At 36.6% G+C, this 4,809-nt stretch overlaps 1 long non-coding RNA gene across 1 annotated transcript; it reads left to right on the plus strand.

Annotated features, from left to right (window-relative positions):
- The first annotated feature begins 672 nt into the window (after positions 1–672).
- Positions 673–4,475, plus strand: LOC142179413 (uncharacterized). Its single transcript, XR_012707470.1, has 3 exons — positions 673–884; positions 2,531–3,745; positions 4,065–4,475. It is a non-coding gene; the product is annotated as an uncharacterized LOC142179413 (long non-coding RNA).
- The last annotated feature ends 334 nt before the right edge of the window (positions 4,476–4,809 follow it).

Raw genomic sequence — 4,809 nt, forward strand, 5'->3', positions numbered from 1 at the left:
TAGCCCTTGAGTTCAGTCACCCTTGAACTAAATATGTTTCAAGTTGCTTGTTAATAGAATAACAAGATAATAAAAGCTAGAAAGACAGTATATTGCTTAATATTGCATGAATATAACGTGTTTTACAAATGATCAGACCCCCTTTATATAGTAGGGGAGTCCTACTCTAGATACAATTCTATATGAGGTAAGAAATCCCATGATTGACTAATTAATTAGCCTCTTCTTGATACGTGCCAGGATTCGCACTGTGATCCTCGTTCGATTGTAGATATTTTGACTTTCCTTTATTTGGCTCGGTATGCTTTCTTCGATATCTATCTTGTCCGGTCTCAGTTTTGGTCGACCTCGATCTTGATCAGTCTCAGGGCCATGAGCTCGGCAACCTAACTTTGCATCATGATTCGATATAACTCAAGACTGAACCTCTGGCTATCATGTTCCGATCTCGATTAGTCAAAGGGCAAAGCCAATTTTGACTGTGTAGAAACTTCTAGTCAATATGAATTGACCAAAAAAGCATTAAATTTAGTTTATTTCTATTTTGCCCCTAATAGCCTTTATAAGAGTGCTTCAAAAATTAGGAAAACTCCCCGGGGCTTCCCGTGCTTACAAAATTAGACACGTGCTACCCCCTTTTTTTCCCAATTTGATGCTTGCATGCTCAACAAATTTCTCCCCTGCATGCGCTGTTTTATGTAAAGTCATCTTCATCTTACACCGCTTCCTCTATTTTTGTTTGACTTCCTTCTCTGTTTTCTTCATCTATTCTCTATCCTTTGTACATGTGTTTTATCTTTAGGTTTTAATGATAGATTCCGAACTTCTGCATTTGTTCTATCTATCCATAGTTTTTTGGATATTTCTGCTTCCTCCTTAAAAGGGTAAGTCTTATATTTTCCTGCTTATCTTGTTTTCTTACGTTATCTCACCTAGAAGTTGTTTATATTGTATAAAAGTTGATCTTTTTTTCTATATTTTATAATCTTATTCCTATCCTTTGCTCAATTTTGTAATTTACCGATATAATTATGTGGTATGGTGATGCTGTATTGGAATATATATAGGAGATTTATCCATCAATTTTGAAGATCCATATTATAGTTTATCTGATGTAAAATTGGGGTTAAAATTCTTTGCTCGAATCCTTCTCCAACTTTCTCTTGCAATTAAAAGGCAAATCTTGTTATTTATATTGCTTGTTATTGCAAACTTTCCGATCGATAGTGAGCACCAGGCTCGCAATTGCAAAGGTGACAGTGAGGGCTTAGATGTTGCAATTGCAACTACCCCTTCACATGTGCAAAGTCACCGGGAGTATAGCTAGGTTCGTATTTGCGAACAATGGTTCGCTTTTGCGATTATGGCCAGCTTCGCAATTGCGAAGCCTCTTGTCCCAATTGCAATGATGCATGAGGCTGTCAAGGTTCGCTAATGCGAGCCCTGGTCCACAATTTTGATGCAAACCCTCTGTCGCAAAAGCGACATTTGGAAGGATATATAACCAAGGTGACACACATCTATAGAGAGGGGAATAAACTGGCTGACAACCTTGCAAACTATGCCTTTGAAGTTGGTATGATTGAATGCCATAAATTTTGGCAATTAGATTCACATGGTAGAAGGTTAGTTAAAGAGGATTAGTTGCAATGTCCATATTTAATAGTGAGGGTGGCAAAATATTAGGAGTAGAGAAGGAAACAAGGGAGAGTACAAAGCTGGAGGCAGATGGAGTATTTCCAAATATATGGGTGATGCAGCTTGGAATCAAAATGTGAATTGGAGGTCATATGGTCTGATGTGATCGAATCCTTAGGGAGGAGATCATAATATACTGGTTTTTAACTGTCAGATTGTTCTTTTTTGTAGGGAATATTACTGCCAACATGCCTCACTTAGAGACTAAACTTCTTTGGGTAGTATTAGCACCATGCTCTCATTCCCAGGAAGAGAGGTCACTGGTGTACATAAGAATGGAAGCATGGAGTTGTTCCAATATAAAAAGAAGTGAAATCAAAACTCAATACCATAGTGTGACAGGACATCTAGCTGAGTACACAAAGGTTTCATCAAGGCAACGCTGGAGATCACATGATTTTCACATCAATCAATGCATGTGTGTGCACATTTGTAGGTGTTTCTGGAAAACTAATCTGGATACAAAGGAGGTGTTTTAAGATGGTGTCCAAATACCTATCAACACATCAATGATACAGGAAGTGAGGCACATAGTTATTCATTCAGTTCAACAGTGGAAAAAACACGCAAATCATAACAATATGTATTGGCTAAACTATGTACGTATCTGGTGCATAGTTGGAACTAGTAAGCATGCATGTGAAAGCCTTACCATGAGGATCAACACAATGTCCTCTGTTAGTTTAACAACTCATAGAGGGAGTCAGGCAAATATCAAGGCTGAAAACATTGGTTCAGTGGGAGTTCACACAACAAACAACTATGATCAAATCCTTAGGGAGGAGATCGTGGTGAATTTTTTTACACTAACATAATTTTCTTTTTTTTGTAGGAGAAGCTATTGTATCTATGCCCTACTCTTTGAGGAACTTTTAGTTGGTGGTGTTAGTATAATGTACTCATTCCACTGGAAGGGAATTGAGGGTAGGCACAAGCATGTAACAAAGTCACACTTTGACGGCACTAAGGAGTGTCATTGCTGCAAGGACTTGGTATCACAAGTCTGAACTTTACATTAGCTATTATAGTGCCCCAAGATCTAGTTTGAAGACCAATAGCCTTTTACTTCAAAGAGGCACACAAAAATGGATCTGCAACATTGGACTGCCCAGAATATTCTGCAGGGCAACAAGGACAGGTACTGCAATTTGCTTAACAAAAAGAGGTTCAAGGGAGGTGTTGTGGGATAAAATCCAAGTACAATTCCTAAGTTCAATATCCCAGGAATAGTTTTACACAAAAATAATAGTAGAGTATGCCTAGAAATCACACGACAACCTCATTATAACAGGCACGTTAGCACTGGTGCTCAGTTTCAAATGGTCGAGGCAATACGTTTTAGTTGATTTTGTGGAAGAATTTAGTAGTGCCAAATGGAGGAGCTCAACAATTTCATCAAGCAGGATATACAAGGAATAAATGCTGGGCAAAATTGCACATTTTTAGACAAGGATCAAGCCCGAAATACGGATGCCAAAATGCACAATCATCAGGCGCAACTGTTGCTGGGTGGTGGTGGATGCAGAAAACAACCACCTTTTGGCACTTTCTTTTGCAACTTTAAAGGAATGCAAATCTTATATGCAAAAGAGGCGGTTACATGCATTGGAGTTGGAATTCACAAGTATGGAGCCGTACATTTTGATGTGTCACTTTGGCAATCAAATGTATGCAATTATAGATAGTGGCTATGTCTGCAATAGGCTAGTTTCTATACATGTTTTAGACGTTTTATTGCATATTCTTATTAGACCATTTTGTAATATCAGTTTTGGGTATGACAAACCCAAAATTGCTAATAGGACCTATGTAGTAGACATCTTTTATGGTCTTACTCTTCGTAAGACATCATGCTACTTTATTTTATTGTTTTATTATATATATAAAAGCTAGCCATAGGCACATCGCCTAGTGGATTTGCTTAAAAAATGCGACAATTGCAGGCACAAAGGGTTGGGAGATGGGATTTTTAATATTCTCTCATTTTTAGAATCCTTGAGTCGGCAAGAGGCGATTTGGAGAGGGGATTTTCATCTACTAACTTGGGGTAAGTGATTCTAATCTAATCATACTCTATCAATACATTTTAGATTTTAACATCAAAATCATGTGAATCAAAGTAAAAATTTGTGAGACCTTATCAAGTTTTTGAAAAATAGGAATTTGAGTTTTGAGGGTCAATTTGGACTCAGATTTTGAAACTAATTATATATATATGAACTCATGAGGTCATGGATAGTCGGAATCTACTATTTGACCCGAGTTGATTTTTGTTGACTTTTTGAATAAAGTATAAAGATCATGGCTTTATCTATTGTAATTGATTTCCCTTGAATTATTTGATGATATTAAGTCGATTTTGGTAGGATTTGAGCCGCGTGGAGGTGAATTTTTGGGGAAAAGCTATTTCCGAGAGTTGAATTGGTCTAGTTGAGGTAAGTATCTTGCCTAACTTTGTGTGGGAGAACTATCCCTTAGGATTGGTATTGATTGATTCATTTATGCTATGTAAAAGCCGTGTACGCAAGGTGGAAAGTGGGTACACGAGTTATACGTGGTATTTGATCGGTTTAGGCTATTTTGTCTCATTCTATGCTTTAATTGAAATTTCATATCATGTTCTAAATTCTCATAGTCAATCTATTCTTACTTGTGTTAGCCCAACCTTACATGCCTTAAATGACTTGTTTAACACTTGTTCTACATCCTACTTGATAAATTTCCTCATGCTTTAGTTGAACTTGTTGCCTCATTTATTTTTACAAGTTATCTCTTTTATTATTGATTATAATTACTTGAAGTCATTGTACGTGTTGTCTTTTTTACTGTTGATTATCATTATTTGAAGTCATTGTTACAAATTATCTCTCCCGTTGCTATTATTCTCATTTGAAGTCGTGTTATACCTTCCATTGTGAGTTATTTGTATTTAGTTCGTGGATACACATTGGCTTTCTCATTGTTGAGTTATTGGTGTTGATGTTATGAAAGTCGTATCAATTGAGGTGAAGTTGATAATTGTTAAGATATCTTTCTTGTTGAGAATTTTACGTTCATTATTATTGTTGATATTCTTGTACATGTTATGATGGAGCCATGAGTTATTATTGT

Source organism: Nicotiana tabacum, chromosome 3 (assembly GCF_000715075.1).
Source record: "Nicotiana tabacum cultivar K326 chromosome 3, ASM71507v2, whole genome shotgun sequence".
In the NCBI taxonomy this organism is placed as follows: Eukaryota; Viridiplantae; Streptophyta; class Magnoliopsida; order Solanales; family Solanaceae; genus Nicotiana; species Nicotiana tabacum.